This window comes from Meriones unguiculatus, chromosome 9, assembly GCF_030254825.1.
Source record: "Meriones unguiculatus strain TT.TT164.6M chromosome 9, Bangor_MerUng_6.1, whole genome shotgun sequence".
Taxonomy (NCBI): domain Eukaryota; kingdom Metazoa; phylum Chordata; class Mammalia; order Rodentia; family Muridae; genus Meriones; species Meriones unguiculatus.
In genome coordinates this window covers 67,540,603-67,559,145 of record NC_083357.1, presented here as the reverse complement: position 1 = coordinate 67,559,145, position 18,543 = coordinate 67,540,603, and the positions used below count along the sequence as shown (strand labels likewise).

Sequence of the window (18,543 nt, the reverse complement as noted above, 5' to 3'; positions counted from 1 at the left end):
CAGACCAGCCTACAGTCAGCTAACAGTCAATCAGGCAAGGGTTACTGTGCCTACAGCAAGTAACTTACTCTGTACGAGTTTCAAGGTCCTTCTCTATAAAATAATGCTAACAAGAAATACCTACATCAAAGGACTTGGGAATTTAATGGTGTGATGGTATGAAATATATATTTGGTCTTCTGGTTTCCTGGCATAGAACTACTAAAATCCTTAAGCTATCCAAAGTGATACACGTCTTTTTGTATGCTAATGAATAGCTGGTGACTGGCAGCCCTGAGGCAGAATAAGAGGGTTAGCTACTGTAATACCTAGGCAGGGCTGAAGGGTTGGGTCTTCCGGCCTTGCTTCATTGCCAACCTCCAGGCTGTAAAGAAAGTCTAATAATTTAATCAATAATGTCTATGTAATGAAACCTCCATAGACTCTCAAAAGGATGGCTTCCAAACAGCTGAACCATAGGTCCAGAGACAGATGTGTCCCTTCCCACAGGCCTTACCCTACACAGCTCTCCAACTCTGCCCCTATAATGTAGCTACAATAAACTAGTGTTCATTTTCTTGAAGTCCTTAGCTGCTCTACCGAATTAAAACCCCAAGAGGGTGTTGTGGCAATATCTATTTGTGGTTGGTCAGGAAGAAACACAGATAAAAAAGACCTGAAATCTGTAATGGTATCTAAAGTATGGGTGGAGTAAGAACAGCACTGTAGGAGTGAGCCCTCATCATGGGATCTGACAGTAGTGCCCAGTAAAGCATCAGAACAGAATTCAGTTCTGTGTCATCTGGATGGTATCTCATGCATAATTAATTGCAATGGACTAACTGAAATATCTCAATGGATTTATTGAGATATATTGGTACAGGATATAAAATTTATTGATTTTATGTATTGACATATTGAAATATAATTATGCATATCATTGTGTATTCTTTTGGTTTTGTCCCTCTACAGAACCCTAATACTTTCTCAGCCAGATTATATTTTTTAAAAGCCCAGAAATACATGTATGGCCCCCAGCATTCGTTCTCATACATCTGTGTGGGATATATATGTATCAACAACACATATACACATATGTGAATTGTATATAATTGTATATAATAAATATATACATGTTTATTTATTTCTATAGTCTAGGAAATGAAATTCTATACATATCACTTTGATACACAGCATAGCACAAAAAGTCCTCAATAAGTGTACTTTATTCTTGTGACAACTCTTCCAACATTCCAAAAGTGGCCTCTGTCCCCTCTTCTACACAGTACACAGGGAAAATCTGCTTGCCTGGGCCACAGGCTCAGGGAACACTGACTCCAGGTGTCAGTCTCTGTATCCAAAGATGACCTAGACACCCTGGTTCCCTTCTAACGGCTCCAGAGCAGATTCCTGCAGAGGAAGGTCAACTCTGAGAGCAACCTCTGTTGTAGAAATCAGAAGAGAAATGTGGGACCTGCTGGTGCAGCCTGTAGCTCCTGGAAATTACAGGCTTGTCTACACTTTCTGAACCTAGGAAGCAGCATGTGTGACACAGAAGCGGGGTTTACCTCCCAAGTGACCTCCAGCTGTGCTTGGATACTCTCTCAAGAATCAGCAAGCAGTACCCTTCTAGGGATCTGCCCATGCCACCCTTTGAAGCAAAGATTAAAGACCAGCACACATTCGGGACTACAGCAATGATGGTGCTCCTGTTGTTGACATGACCTCAAACATGCAGAGTGAGAGTGAACCCCAGGAGAAACCAAGTGACGGGGACAGAGCCTCTTGGGGAGGAATTAGGGACCGCCTCAGTTTGCCTTAGAAATAGAGGCAGTGCCAGGAGGTCTCCTCCGAGAGTCAGACATTTGGGAGACAAGCAAGGATTGCTTAACAATAGGTACCCACAGTTCACCATCCTTTCCATGACCATCGTCAGGCTTCTGCAAACATGACAGGACTCATGTTCGACTTGCTCTTTGCTGTGTAACTAGCACCTACACTAGTTGTTTTAGTGAATGGGTAAGTGCATGTGTGTGGAAATATTAAATCAGTTGATGTGAAAACATGCCACAAACCAGTGAATATTGTTGATGCTAATGCTGGCAGGTTTGCTAAGACTTTGTGGTCACCACATTGCAGCATCTTGCCCAAATCTTTTGAAAACAAATTAACAGAAATACTTCCGGGGACCCTCATACCATTGCTGGTCACTGAATACTTAAGCATCTTAAAATATAGGACTCTTATTTGCCCTGGTAACTTCCTCCAGGTGGGGAGCTGTCTTTTGAAATTACCCTATTGTGAAAGCAAGAATAGGTAAACGCCCAACAGGCCTCCGAAAAATCCCACTCAAGCTCCACACATCAGGTGTTCTGAGTGAAGGGGGGGGGTTTCACGGTTGCCTCCTCCCCTGCTCTAATCAGCCAATCCCCGTTCCTCTTCACTACAAAGAAGGGTCTCTCTCATCCACGATGTATCATCTCTCAAAGCAAAACAATTGCTCCCAGCCTCCTAGTTCTATTCTGTGTTCTGTCCTTGAATAGCAACAATCACAAATCCAATCTAACTCCTACTAGGAAAATCTCCTGTGGTATTGGGCTCACCATCCTGAGGCCACTTCCAAGAATGCCATGCCATTACAGACCTCTAAGTCTGCACTGTGGTGAAATAAACATGATCCATCTCTGGACAGCGATGTTTTTGCCTCGCCCTACATACAGCTATATACAGCTACAAGATGTCAGAGAGCTCTGATAAGCCAGTTACTTACCCCTTGAGAGTAATGCCACCTGGCCATGAGTTAATAGAGAAGCGTCGGAGAGTATCATGAGTCAAGATGCCTTCAGTCTAACTCTGTGTCCTTGCAATTACAAACTTTTGTTTTTGCAAATCTTTCCCAAGGACAAACTTCTCTTAATTATGCTACAGTGTGTGTCTGCATCCCAGAAATTAGAGGCTTCTGCTGGCATTATGACTAGATGCTTATCTTCAAGCTGAAATATGCACTGTGACATGCTGATGTGCTCAACTACCAGATTCCAGAAAACACTCTCCAAAACAGCCTTGAGACAAGAGACACATGGGCACAAAGAGAGAGATGGGTCAGACGTGGTACAGAAGATTAAAAAGAAAACCACTCGCTCCACAGAGAAAAAGTCCCCAGCCCCCAGACCTCAGCACCAAACCACAACAGGGCAACTTAATATAAGAGCAGTTTTTGCTCCTCAAAGGGGAGAGGCAGAGAAGTATAACACACCCCATTTCTGAGACACCCCCCCACACACACACACACACACTAAGCTGTGGGAGGTTATCTACACCATTGTGGTTTGAATGTCAGATGTCCTTGTAAACTCGTGAGGTTGAATTCTTAGTCCCGGGTGGTGACACTGCTTTGGAAAGTTGTAAAATTTTTAGAAGATGGAGATTCACTAGAAAAAGTGAGCAGCTGAAATCCCCAACTACATTTCCGGTCTTCTCCTCCTTTCCTGACTATGGACACAATGTGACCAGTCAGTCATATCCCATTCCTGCCACCAGCTTTTCTCTGATGGACTGTATTCCTTCTTAAATGGTGGACCATGGCAATGAGAACAGTAACTAGTACACACATAAAGTTAAGGTGTAATATCTGAGTGAGGAACTCAGGGGATAGTTCAAGCACACAAGAGGAGACCTGTGCAGAGGAGGTGATTCCCATAGAAAGCTGGATCCCTTATAAGGAGGTTTTAGTAGTACTGTGTCTTAGTTGGGGTTTCTATTGCTGCCATGAAACACCATGACCAAAGTTTGGAGAGGAAAGGGTTTGTTTGGCTTACACTTCCATAGAACTGTTTATCATCAAAGAAAATCAGGAACTCAAGCAGGGCGGGAACCTGGAGGCAGGAGCTGATGCAGACCCTATAGAGGGGTGCTCCTTACTGGCTTGCTCCCCAATGTCTTGCTCAGCCTGCTTTCTTATAGAATCCAGGACCATAGCCCATGGATGGCACCATCCACAATAGGCTGGGGCCTCCCACATCAATTAGTAGTTGAGAAAATGTCCTCCAGACCTACCAATAGCCCCACATTACAAAGGTATTTTCTTAATTGAAGCTCCCTCCTCTCAGGTGACTTTAGCTTGTGCAAAGTTGACATAAAACTATCCAGCACAGGCGGTATTACAATCCTGAAATGACTCAGACCTCTAAATCTCTCAGGGCACTGGGAAAAGAGGATGAACTTGTAGAAACCAACTAAGATAAACCGAATTCAAGGATCAGAAGCACAGACTCTAGAAGCAGGAACCTATGGCCTGGTTGACCTGAGTGTTCCAGATCCTTCTATCATCTCACAGTAGCTACTCGTAATTTCTCCCTCTGCCCTCACATATATCAATTTTAATGAAGAATCTGCAATCACTTGAGTTTTGAGCATTCACACAGTATACCCACAAGCCTCTAACAGAACCATAGTTGCAATTCCCAACTCTCCTCAAAGAGCTTTCCACCTAGATTGGAAAGATTTACATTCCTAGATTTACATTCCTTCCAGAAGGCTCCTCCCCCAATACACCCTCCTGTCTACCTCCTATCAGCATCTTCTAGAAGTCCTAGCTTGCCCAGAAAAACAAAGAAGAATAATTTAAATTTGAGAGAGAGGAAGAGGGTGTTCTGTAGAACAAGAGGCTCCATAAAAAATGAAAGGTTAGGTCAGATGCTGAGATAAGTTAACTGCATGCTTATGACCAATGTGGATTAATAATCAGAACTCACATGCTCATACATCCACATAAGTGCAGAGAGAGGTACACATAAAACACTCAGGTCAATAAAAAAAAAAGACAAATAATCCAATGAGAAGATAATAAAAGAATTCAACAGTCAGTTCACAGAAGAATCCCAAGTCCTATAATCATGTAATCATGAAAAGATGCTCAACCTAACTAGTAGTGTGGAAATGCATACAAAGACAACCATGTACTAGTCTATATTCACCACATCAAAACAAAAAGCCTGACAGTGTAAAGGGCTGATGGATCAATAGACGCTGCATCAGTTGCCTTTGTGTCATCATGACAAAACATCTAATAGAAACAAGCTAAAAGAAAAAATAGCTGTTTGTGCTCACAGTTCCAGAGCGGTCACCTAGCATGGCAGGAAGGAGTGGTGGAGCAGAGCAGTTTATACCAAACCAGGAGACAGAGCAGTATGCTGGCCCTTGCCATGGCTTTCTTCTTTCTATTCTGTCTATGCTCCAGCTGTTGTGCAGCAATTTTCTCTGAACTAAAACACTCCATCTTGGAGAGATGCTTGTTAAGATTCAGGAAGGGTGGTGAAACATTCCATCCTGCAGAAAAGTTCTTTAAACTCTGAGAAATTAACAACTCAAACACATCAGAAAAATAAATAACTCGAAAGCATCAGAAAATCCACCAAACTGGCCAGACTCACTAAGTTTTCTTTTCCCAGCTTTTATATATACGTGTGTGTGTGTGTGTGTGTGTGTGTGTGTGTGTGTGTGTGTGTGTGTGTTTTAAAAGGGGGCTTCTTGGAGACACTCTGAGACTAGACCAGATGCCTGGAAAAAAATCAAACAAACTGAATTGCCTAAAGAGACACTCTCCAAGAGTTTACACTGTCTACAAGTTGTGCACTGTGCTTCAAGTTTCCAGCTTTGGGAACTTTCACCCTTGGTGGGGTAGGCTTTGGGTAATGCAGCTGTCTTTGAGCCATTTCTGCTTCTGTAAGGAACCTCTCATCCACAATTCTATAAGTAACCCCAATGAAACATATTGGGTTCACCAAGTTGGACTTTAGTGGTATCATTACTTTTGTAGGTCATTGGTTCCCTGTCTGGGATGAGTAGATCTCCCCAGGTACAATTTCACTCAACACCAGCTTATAGAATGCTCGTGACTGTATTCTGCCTTCTGGTGATTCTCTCTGGAAACCCCTCAGAGATAATACCCACAGGTATGCTTCAACAGCCTCAAAAGTAATTCTAAATCCAGTCAAATTAACAACGAAGACCATCCATTACAAATACCCTCGTACACTCAGGACAACTTACCGACTTCTACTCCTGTGGAAGATGTGAAATTTCCATAATCCAGCAGTTGAACTCCCAACTACACAGAAGTCTCCTCTAAAAAATAATTTTACTTTCCACCATTTTAGTTACTCATGGACAAATGTGGTCCAAAAGTATTGTCCTGCTTTGTTTTCTATTGCTGTGACAAATACCATGACCAAAACAACTTGGAGAGAAAATGATTTATTTTAGCTTATGTCTTACAGTCTACCACTTGGGGAAGTCCAGGACAGGAACTCAGGCAGGAACCTGGAGGTAAGAGCTGAATCAGAGGCCATAGAGAAAGATTGCTTACTGTTCTCCATGGCTTGCTCAACTTGCTTTAAAAAAAAAAAAAATCCAGGACCACCTGCCCAGAGGTGGCTCCACCCACAATGGGCTGGGACCTCTCACATCAATCATTAATTAAGAAAATGCCCCCACAGACTTGCCTAGAGGCCAATCTTATGTAGTCAGTTTCTCATTAAGGTTTCTTCTTCCAGGTGACCCTAACTTGTGTCACATTGACAAAAAGAACTAACCAGTACAAGTATAAAATGAAAAAATTTGAAAATAGGCTATTTCAGAGGTCTTTAATGACTTTTTTTTTATTACAGTGTATTGTACACTGTAAAAGTGTATTTATTATTATTGTCAAGTACCACTAGGGGTCTTGGAAAATATCTCCTAAGGTCAAGAGGCACCATTGTATGTTCTAGAAAAGCTGTGACAGCAAGGGCAAGAGAAGACCCATGTTTCCTTGCATAAATGGATACTTGGATGCCCAACAGTAACAGTGGAAAGAAATGTCATTAACAGAAGTATGGACATGTGACTTTGGAACTGCCATGCAATGAAAATTTTATGTAGTTGAGACAAATGAACCAATATAATAAGAATCACATGAATCATGTCACATTATTCATTATAACAATCACACCAATAATGTCAAAAGAAGAAAGCAAACTGTATGTTTATGTGATGCTTTCTATATACACTTTAAGATATGTAAAACTATAAACTTGATAGATAGATAGATAGATAGATAGATAGATAGATAGATAGATAGATAGAAGACTATGTAGCTATTACCTCCAAATTGAAACAACCCCACCTAGAAGGAGTGAAGAAGCAGGGAAGCTCCTTAACTATGAGAAGCTAAAGACAGTGACAAGGCTCAGCCTGGTGGTTCAAATGAGAGATGTACCCCATTGGCTCAGGCATTTAAACACTTTGTCCCCAGTTGGTGGAGCTTTGGGGGTGGTTATGGGGAAGTATGGACTAGCTGGAGGAAGTACATCACTGGGGATGAACTTTGAGAGTTCATAGCTTCACTCTACTTCTAGTTCTCTCTCCCTGTCTCTATCTCTGTTGTCTCTCTCTCTCTCTCTCTCTCTCTCTCTCTCTCTCTCTCTCTCTCTCTCTCTCTCTCTCAGATTTGAGTTTGAAGATGTGATCTCTCGGCTTCTTATTCCTAACAGCAGGCCTGCCTTTTGCTGCCATGTTTCCCACCACAATGGACTCTTATCCCACTGAAACTCTAACCTCAAATACACTCTCCCTTCTAAGTTGCATTGGTGGTGGTATTTTAACACAGCAAGAAAGTTACTGAAGTTCATAAAATTTATAAGACTTGGGAAGTTCAGAAAGTCACAAGATTCACAAGGTCCCATCCCAAAGTTATAAAAAGCAATAAGCAATAATTGTTGGAGGAGAAGAGAGTGTTCTTAAACCTGTAAATTGGGTAGGCAGCCCTAGGAGTGCAGCTTTTGTGGATCCTTACCAAGTCTGAGATGGACCTTTCTATGGTTCTACTCCTTTGAGTCTTTCATACCTCTGTAAGCAACTTTTCACCTATGTTTCTATAAGTAATCCCTCATCCATGCTCCTATAAACAGTCCCTCACCCATGCTCCTGCAACTCCAGTAACTCCTGGAATGGCATCTATGGTCTGTTGCCAGTACCCTATCTGAGATAAATAGACATTTGTTTGCATTTCCCCAGGGAGAGTCATGTAACAGTATAGGAACATATGTACTGTTTTATTTATTCGTTTGTTTGTTTGATAGTTCTAGGGGGTTGAACTTAAGATCTTGAGCATGCTAAGAAAACACTCTACCACTGGGTTATATCCTCAAACCACTAGCAAGACATATGCTGCCAAGTATGAAATTATGAGTGTGGTCATAAACTCCAAATTCAAAGGAGTGATAACCAGAATGGAAGAAGGTGGAAAGATGCCAAGAAGTGTGGTGTGGGGAATCCAAAGAGTTCCATTTAATATGTAACATTTTACTTAAAAAAAAAAAAAAGAAGATCTGAAGCAAATGGACCAAAACATTAAAATTGGACAAACCCCATTGTTGTTGATAACTGTCTTTCACCTCTCTTTGCTTTATTATTCTTGAACTCTTTCACTACAACAGAATAAGAGAGTTAATGCATGAGGGCTGGGTATCATAGGGGTCCTATAGGAAGCCACAATCTGGGACATGATTGACAGTGAGACCCCAAGCATCTGCCTGTGTGACCTCCTCCCCACCAGCCCAGCGTGGACTTGAAGATGAGTCTCAAACCTCTATCTAAATAGAAATAGGACTGGCAGACAGGAAGTAACACTCCTTCTTCTTCTTCTTCTTCTTCTTCTTCTTCTTCTTCTTCTTCTTCTTCTTCTTCTTCTTCTTCTTTTTCTTCCTCTTCCTCCTCTTCTTCTTCTTTCTCTTCCTCCTCTTCCTCTTCCTCTTCCTCTTCCTCTTCCTCTTCCTCTTCTTCTTCTTCTTCTTCTTCTTCTTCTTCTTCTTCTTCTTCTTCTGCCACTGGCTGGTCTTATTGATCATTTCTTAGTGGTCTTCATGATCCCAAGAATTTTTATTACACAAATATTCTGCCTCCTCTGTCAACTCAAGAATGAATGCAGTTTGGGTCTCAAAATCTGAAACAGCAAATGTATGTTGTGGCCTACGTAGCCCAAGGAAGGAATTTTTTCTGAAACACTTCAGTGCAAGCAATGTAATGTTATTATTGGTTTAAAAAGATCAAACCCGCTCTAGGAAGAGCAGGGAACACAGTCTCAGTCAGAATTGGCTCCTTCCTCATTTGAAGATCATATCAAAGCTCTGAGAAGATTATAAACTCTAAATTCAGTCCAAAATGAGCATCACTGAGATGCTCTTTCAGCTGCCATAGTTCTTTTGTGTGCATGGGTGTTTGCATGGGTGTGTGTAAGACCCAGCTATAAGGCATTTTCTCAATTGGTGATCAATGAGGGAGGGCACAGCTTATGGTGAGTGGTGCCACCCCTGGGCTGATATTCTGAGTTCTATAAGAAAGCAGGCTGAGTAAGCCATGAGAAGCAAGCCAGTAAGCAGCACCCCTCCTCCCTTCTGTGGCCACTGCATCAGCTCCTGCCCCCAGGTTCCAGTGTAGGCTTAGACTTTTCACCAAACTTCCTTTTCACCAAACTTATTTAGGGTTCTTAAACACCTTTCCTCCCTACCAACCCTTGGACTTTAAATAGGAGATTAGTAGAGAAAAGGGCTATAGACCTCTTTTATATACTTCTTGCTGATTAGGGTCAATGGTTCTTTAGAAGATGAGCAAACTCACTCATCAGGTTACCAGCAGTCCAGTCCAAAGGCCAACACCAAGCAGAACATGACGTCAGCGAAAACTGCAAGACACAGTTGGATTGCCTGGAAAAGTTCTCTGAAATGTTTCTCTCTGCCAAGTCAAGTGTCGAAACAAGAAGATCAGGGCAGTGATGTTGATCCAAAAAGTGATATCTCACTGTGCACAGGCCTCTATATATTTCCTCTCCTCATAGTCCACCCACGGATGTTCTGAGCTGGCCAAAGTCAGGCCACTCACATGAGAGAGCTCACAGCAATACACCACGTTCTCTCTCACAAGCCAACCCCCAGCAAAACATCACGTGCCCAGCTTGCAGCAAAACATCAGATGACAAAGCTGAGTCTTCAAGGAAACCAGAAACTTCCACTTCATTCTTTCCTGTCCTGACTTCCTTTATGTGGAAATGTAAGCTGAATAAACCCTTTCTCCCCAACTTGCTTTTTGGTCATGGTGTTTCATCACAGCCATAGAAACCCTGACTAAGACACTCAGTCTTTCTCCTCCTCATTTTGTTTGTTTGTTTTATTTTTGTTTGGTTTGATTTGAGACAGAGGCCCTCACCAAAGCTGGAGCTCCCCAGTCCAAGTAAATGTCTGCCTAGAAAATCTCATGAATCTTGCTGTCTCTGTCTCTAAGCTTGTACCCAGTGTTTTTATGTGAGGACTAGGAATCAATCTAAGGTCCTTACTGACTGAGCCATCTCTATAACCTCCTCTCATTGTCCTTTTGAAGGTTTCAGCTTCTCTCCCTGCATACAACACTTAGAAAGGGACTCTCCTAACCACATCATTATCACTGTGTACCCTAGAATCTAAAAACCACCCTGTGAAAGGTCTATCCACATATACCTCCAACTGAAGGCATTATATAAGTGACATTCCTAGTACTTATGGCTGAAATTTCACAGCAAGAGCAACCTTCAAGGTCAACTCACCACTGCTCACACACACACACACACACACACACACACACACACACACAATTATAAAGCACAAGACTCAAGACAATGGCTCCTATAAACACCTATCTTGATATTATCAAGCATTGGAGAAAACAGCTAGAGCTGTGTGTAAACTAACACATTATCAGGCCCTAAATCCAGGCCAAGGAAGGGACAACCTTTTATCCACACTCTGATTCACCTGACTTTCGGATGCATTTGGACTCTGATTTCCATCAAAGAAGAAAAAAAACCTGTATGGCTAAGATGGACATGCCATATTAGACGACATAAGAAAAAGGCTTACTGAACCCCTAACACCAAAATGATGCTGACGATCATGTGTAGGCAACAATAAAGCCTTCTGCATCAACAGAACCCATGCACATATGAGCTCACAGAGAGAAGCAGTATTCATAGAACCTGCAGTGGTCATTTAGTATATATGATATATAGTATATATTATGGCTTCCAGTTTAGTATTTTTATGGGATTCCTAAGTGTGTGAACAAGTGGGACTGTGTCTACAGATATTTCTTGTGCCTTTTCTTGGGCTTTTTTCCTTTTGTTTGCTTTGTCCTATTCCAATGTGTTAGTTTTTGTTGTATCTTGTTATAGTATATTTTGTTTTATGTTATGTCATTATTATTTGTTAGAAGACTGTTTGTTTTCTAATGAGAAACAGAATGGGGGTGAATGTAGATGGAAAAGGGGATGGGGAAACTGGGAGGTGTAGAGGGAGGGGAAACCATAATCAGAGGAAAAATGTGAGAAAATTTTATTTACAATAAAAGAGAAAAATAAAATAAATAAAAGAAAGCATTTAAAAGGACTCATGGTTTCAGAGGGTGAGAGTCCATCAGGCAGCAGGTGGCAGGCAGCTGGAGCAGCATTAAAAGGAAGCTCGCCTTTTATTCCACAAACAGGAGGCAGGAAGCATACTTGGAGCAGCGTGAGTCTTTCAAAACCTCAGACCCTAACCCCAAGGATACATCTCTTCCAGCAAGGCTTCACCTCTTAATCCTTTTCAAACAATCAAAAACATCTCCAGACATTGTCCATGGTTTCCTATGGGGCCCTTGGTTGAGAATCATTTGTGTGATTTTTATTCTTCATTTATGGGATACATAAAAACACAAAATTGGGGACTGGAAAGATGGCTTAGAGATGTAGAGCACTTGCTAGAGCTGCTCTTGCAGAGGACCGACCCAGTGGATTCCCATCACCTACATGGTGGCTCAAGTTTCAGAGAATATGATGCCCTCTTCTGGCCTTCACCTGGCACTCAAGTGGTGCACCTACATACATGTAGGGCAAACACTTGTACATATAAAATAAAATGGTCTAAATATTAAAAAAAAAACATAAAATTGTGCTGCGGGGATGGCTAAGTCAAAAAAAGCACTTGCCATCCAAGCATGCGATCTTAGTAGCATCCATATGTAATCCCTGCACTCCTAGCAAGACAGCAGGTTGAACCTCCAGAAGCTGACAGACCAGCTAGCCTTGAGCATGCAGCAACAGACAAGTGACCCTGTCTCCACTTGTGTCCTGTGACATGTGTGTACCCACACTTACACACATGAGCACACGCAGAGGAAAACAATGTAAAAACTGTCCGTATGCACGGGGTACCATGTGCTAGGCATGTGGATACACTATGCAGTTCTCAGAACAAGCCATTCAATCTGACGCCCTCAAGCAGTCATCACTTTTTTACAGGGCAGACACTCAGCATTTTTCCAGATTGTTGAAATGTCTAGTAAATAACTGTTGCCGACAGGTGCTCGGCTGTGCCAGAGCGTCCAGAACATCTTGCATCTGTCTGTGACTCAACTCCCTCTGATGAACATCCTCACATCTCACTCTCCTCTGCTCCAGTGTTGTACTCACAGGCTTCCCACCCTGTACAGAGTTGGGATGTGAGTAGAAGTATCAGACTAGACCCTTCAGAACTCGCAGAGAAGAATGCCAATAGAATTAAAAAAAAAAAAAAAAAAAAAAAAAAAAAAAAAAGGTACTTTGAGACCCAGACCAAGACTCATTGGTGAGCACACACAGGGCAAAGGAGGAATTTTGCCTTATAAAATACATCCTCTCATAATATGTTTGTTTTGTTTTTAAAGCATAGCTTACTATGTAGCTCTGGCTACCCTGGAACTCACTATGTAGACCAGGCTGGCCTCGAACTCTTAGAGAGCTGCCTGCCTCTGCCTCCCCAAGTGCTGGACCAACATCATGCATCACCATGCTCGCTTATAAAGTCTTGATATATCCTCTTCCCATCCAGTACCCTCCCCAACTCTGAAGTCCCCTGGGGTCCGGAAACCTAGATCAACACAGTCAACCAGGAACCAGGGAGGTCTAGAGCACTGAGGGTGTGTCCAGGTGCAATTGACTTTGCTCCCAGGTGTAACTTCTGATTCCATTTGGAGCCAGCAGGGGCTGCAGAGTAATCGAATTAGGCAAATATTATGGGGAAGAAAATGGGCCTGTAAGTAGCCTAAAGTGATGGAAATGACCTGAAGGTGACCATGTAAATGGTCTGTATAATATCCCGTAATAACCCTGTCCAGGCAGCCTGAGGAGGCTGGCTTCCAATAATGAGGTGTCTGATTAGAATAATATTCAGCGGGAGAACGTGTGAGTGTCCGCATAAATCAGGCCTGGAGAGCCTCCCCAATTAGCCGGGAAGGAGACAGGTAAGGTGAGTGCCAATTCTGCACTGGGAGGCCGCCGGGCGAGCTGCAGAGGTAGGGTGGGAAACTAATCATCCTCTTAACAATTTGTGACATTTTACAACACTTTACAGTTTATAAACCCTTTTCCTGGGCAATATTTCATCTGATCCTCCCACAGTTGCTTTAAGGATTAAATGAGACAACTTCTCTTGGGAAATAATGTTATCTTTGGGTTGTGATTTTTTTTTTATTTTTTTTTATTTTTTTTAGCCCCAGCAACCAGCATATGCTCAGCACCTAATAGGTGTTCACCATACAGAAGCCACTGAGGACCGTGAATGACCATTTTCCAATCACCTGTTCCCCATCCCCCCAGTCAATATGGGAGACATGCAGAGGCTCACATCCACCCTCAGAGAGCTTCCTCTCCCTTCTAATGACACCGAAATGATGGAGCAAGATGGTTTCTGTCTTTAGCAGATAGCTGCTCAAGAGGTAAGCCTTTTCCTCGTCCCCCAACCTCAGCGCCAATAACAGATACGAGACTGAAGGCATCATGAGGCACCACCTGCCCGGGACATCGCATTCATTCGGTAGCTGGATACCCAGCCTCATTCGTTGTGCCTCTCACGCATACAAGGGGTCATGCATTCCTCTATGCATTCAGAGAAAATTATTGTATATCCGGCATGGATCAGGTCTAGACACATAGGGGAAGAGAAAACGGAGAAAACCACTAGTCTGGAAGCTAGGTCTGCTAGCCTCCTGTGCTTTCAATATGACCTGAGCTCCACTGACTCATACTTTTTGAACATTTGTTCCCCAGCTATTTTGTGGAAGGTTGCAAGAGAGAGGACCTAGAAGACAGAGGTAAGACATCACCAAGGGGAAGGCCTCTGGGTCCTATCACACAATGCTTCTAGTGGACTGTGACATAAACAGCTTTGGCCCATGAACTGAGCTCCTCAGGTACACCTTCCCCACCATGACAGGCTGAAACCATGAGCCAAAATAGGTCTTTTCTCCATAAGGTGTTTCTGTCAGTTATTGACTAAGGTCATGGTGATCTCAAAGTGACTAACAGGTAAAGTCAACAAGCCACAGGAAGAAGGAACTTTCATTGGAGAGGACAGCCTCAGGAAGGTGAGCACCTGGGATCTTCTACCTGTGACTGCTGTAATGTTTAAGCAGGTGATCACACCTCTCCCCTTATCTCCCCTTTGAAACCCACCTCCAAAGAATACTCCCACCCTTACTGCTTCACTGATAGCAAGCTAGGGCTAAAAAACTGAGTGTCTTGGCTAAGACAACAGAATCAAAAAGCAACAAGATTGATGCCAGCATTGAAGTCTAGTCTTATGTGAAAGAAAGAAAGAAAGAAAGAAAGAAAGAAAGAAAGAAAGAAAGAAAGAAAGAAAGAAAGAAAGAAAGAAAGAGAGGGGAGGGAGGGAGAGAGAAAGAGAGAATGTGTGTGTAGGGTATGCAGGAATGTGTGGGTTCTCATCCCTATGCATGACATGTAGAGGTCATGGCAGCCTTCTTAAACCTGCCCTCTTGTAGCCCCTTTTCACTCAAGAAGTTTTTTCATATCCCCAGATATACAGGCATATAGAAATGGTATACAAATCACACGTTTACTAATAATAAATCACAACAAATTCTTTATAGGGACTGGAAAGATGGCTCACCAATTAAAAGCACTTGCTGCTCTTGCAGCGAACCCTGATTGGGTTGTCAGCACCCACATGCAGCTCACATTCATCTGTAACTCCAGTTTCAGGGGCCCCAACACCCTCTTCCGGCCTCCATAAGCACCAGGTACATACATGCATACAGGCACTCCTACATACAAATAAAACAAAACAAATATGTAAAACTGTTGAAAGTTAGAAAAATACTGAATTTATTTTAGAATAATTCTTCATTAGATGCATGCTTTTATCATCTATCAAAGATTAAGACAAATTTGGATACTAATGAGATGGATGTGTTCTTGGCTGAATAGTTGATACTGCAGGATGCAGAGTATCTTCAACATTGTTCTGAGTGCGTCGATACTTAAAATTTTATAATCATCAGCACTCAAAATGCCACTTCTCATAAGTACATGGTACAACATGGCAGACATATGTTTAGAACCTGCTGTGGTTTGAACATGAAAGGTCCCCCTGTTAGTTCACGTGTTTGAACACTTGCTCCCTGGCTGGCAGTGCTGTTTGGGAAGCTTGTGGAGTTTTTAAGAGGTGGAACCTTGCTGGAGGAAGTAGGTCCCTGAGCTTGGTCCCATTTCTTGATCAAGCTCTGCTGCCAGCTACCCTTACAATGTGACTGGCCAGCAGTCCCGGCTGCCACGCCTGCCCTTATGTGGTAAGCAGATATTCCTACCAGTGTAAACCAGACTGTGCCCTTCCTCCCTTCAACTGCTTCTTGTTGAGCACTTGATCAGAGCAATGGAAAGGAAACAACCAAAAAATAAAATAAAGTAAAGTAAAAAATAAAGCAACTAACACAGGACCAGTGCAGAAACTGTTGTAGATTCCAGCCTAATTGCAAGCCGAAAATCACATCATAATTTTTTACAAAACTCGTCGGCAACTCAAATAGCAAGTTTTAAAAGCAATTGCAAACCAAAGACATGCTGATTTGATGCTTGTATGCTTAAGAACGACTATGAGGAAATAGTTTTTATTTTCATAATTAAACCATTATGTTTCCGTAAGAACAGAAACTGTGTGTACAGTAAAAACTGCAGCTCATAGCATGTAATAGTCCTTAACAGAACCAAGATGCTTCAGGCAGTGTTCATCAGTATTGTATGGCAAGGTGGCATGCACAGTGCAAAGTGGAAAGCTGCAGTGAAGCCACACGCTACAGCATGGGCTCATGCTACCAGAAACATCCCCGACACATCACTCATTTTATTTTTGGCATTTGCTCTTTGTGACACACACAAACACACACTCACCTTGTATCTTGCTGGGACTGCAGGCATGCTCCACTGCACCGGGCTCCGGCTTCTTCGTGAGGGGTGGGAGTTTTTAAAGTCTCTGAAGGGTCTTCATCTCCCAGTTTAGGGTTGGTTGAAGAAAGATAGGAGAGCTGACTAGCCTACAACTGTTTGATAAACGTGTCCTAATGGAGCAGCTGTGAACTGCTGAACCTGTCCATCAGCAGGCTCCCTACTGTAAAAGGCCAGGAGGACACTGTTTTAAGCTCCCAGGCTTTTGTCTCAGGTCCAAAGCATGGGAAGAAGTCAGCCAGCTTGAAAGTCATGACCCCTCTCCCTAGCTGTTTGCCAACCAGGGAATCTGTCCAACTCCTAGACCCTCACTACCAGCCCAGTGTCAACATTCAGCTGTATCATCATATTGAAACCTTAGGTTGGTTAGGTTGGTTTTGTTTTGTTGGGGGTGGGGAGAGTTGTTTTGTTTTTAGCTGGCTCTTTGTGGGATTTTTGGTTGTTTTGTTTTGTTCTTTAAGATCTTTGAGATGCTATGCACACGGCACAACAAAACATTGCAGGAACAATAGTTTGCAACATCTAGGATCAATTTGGTGTTTTGTTTTGTTTTGTTTTGTTTTGTTTTGTTTTGTTTTGTTTTGTTTTTCCAAGATAAGGTTTCTCTACGTAGCCTGGGCTGTCCTGGACTCACTTTGTGAACCAGGCTGGCCTTTTTGCCTCTTACTTCCCTTCCTTCCATGTCCTCTTTCCATTAGTAAGTCCAAGAACATGCAACCTACAGCCCACCCACAGTTGAGGACCGCTGTGAATGCCTCCCAAACAAAATCATAAACTTACTTGAACATGTCCGGTCCAATTTATTACTGTAGCCATCAACTTTGAGGAAGAATTAGGCCAACACTAGCTTAAAGAAAAGACCAAGTGGACAGAGAGAAACCCCTTTCATTTCCAACCCAAACAGAAATTTTGAGAATTTATGCCACTAGCCTAAGTGGAAACCCTCTGAAAGCTAAAAAGGAAAGTCACTGCCCCTCCGTACACACGTTTCCATAGGCACTCCTTTCTGCATTAACCTACTTCTCTCAAGCACCATGATTCCAGATTTAAAAAAAAAAAAAATGAGTGCCTATTCAATCAGATTGCTTTTCTGTTGTGTTTAATTATTAGTATTGTGACAGTATTGTTTCCTGCCATTTCCAATGCAAATGAACAGTGTTTCTGCTTTGCCGTGAAGTAAGCAATGTTTTATGAGCTGGCCCTGGAGAGCCAACCACCACTTAAAAGGCAATTCTCATGGGGATGTACGTGCCAAATCCCAAAGACTCAACTTTAACAAATCAGGACCGGGAGGTACAGTCAATTCCACACTGAGTATTGCCTGGGAAAGTGCTGTTAGAGGGGCACATTTTGCTTTTCACACTGCTGGTGCTAGCTTCACAGACTGTGTGGGTGAGAAGCATACTTGGAAATCACTTAGTCCACCCCCTCATCTTACAGAGGGGGAAGTACTTACATGTGAGAAAGCAGAGAAATGAAGTAACGTGCCCTCATACTCACAGCTAGACAGCAAGGGTCCTGGATCCCCAGACACCAGGCACAGAGTCTGCAGCCGATTCAGACGAACAAGGAAGAAGAGGGAAAAGAAGTGGTTAGAGGGATGGCTCGTGGCTTTGCCCGAAGACCCAAGTTTGGTTCCCAGCACCCACATTCAGGGGTTCAAGATTATCTATAACTCTACCTCCAGAGAACCCAATGCCCTCTTCTGCCCTCCACTGACACAAATACACATAGCATACATTCACAAATTTACACATAAATAAAGCAATAAAAAAAATCTCTTAAGAAAGAAAAGAGGCTGGGCTGCAGTGGCCATGCCATTAATCCCAGGACTCAGGAGGCAGGAGCAGGTGGGTCCCTGAGTTCAAAGCAAGCTGGTCTACAGAGCAGGAGAGGCAGGGTTGCACAGAGAAATGCTATTTCAGAAAAGGAGTAGGGAGTGCTAAAGAAATATCTCAGTGGTGAGGAGCACTTTTGCTCTTCCAGAACACCTGAGTTCAGTTCCTAGCATCCATGTCATGCAACTCACAACCATCCGTAACTCCGTCTCCAGAGAATCTGATTCCCTCATCTAGAGAAAACAAAAGCATCCAACATTTATTAAATTCATTAAAGCTTGATGAGTGCAGGGCATGGCTCTAGGCATCACAGCTGCATAAATATTCTCTTCGGTAATGGATGAAGTTCCAGAAATCAAGCTGTCATCAGCCACACTTATTTTTTTTAAGATTTTATTTATTTAT

At 42.6% G+C, this 18,543-nt stretch overlaps 1 long non-coding RNA gene across 1 annotated transcript in view; it reads right to left on the bottom strand.

The window, feature by feature from the left end:
- LOC132656630 (uncharacterized) overlaps positions 1–17,808 on the bottom strand; it is a 40,710-nt gene extending 22,902 nt beyond the window's left edge. Inside the window, exons 1-2 of the long non-coding RNA XR_009594347.1 lie at positions 16,247–17,808; positions 14,970–15,123 (exon numbers count right to left, since the gene is read on the bottom strand). This is a non-coding gene — a long non-coding RNA (uncharacterized LOC132656630). The remainder of the gene's footprint in view (positions 1–14,969; positions 15,124–16,246) is intronic.
- Between the last annotated feature and the right edge of the window lie 735 nt (positions 17,809–18,543).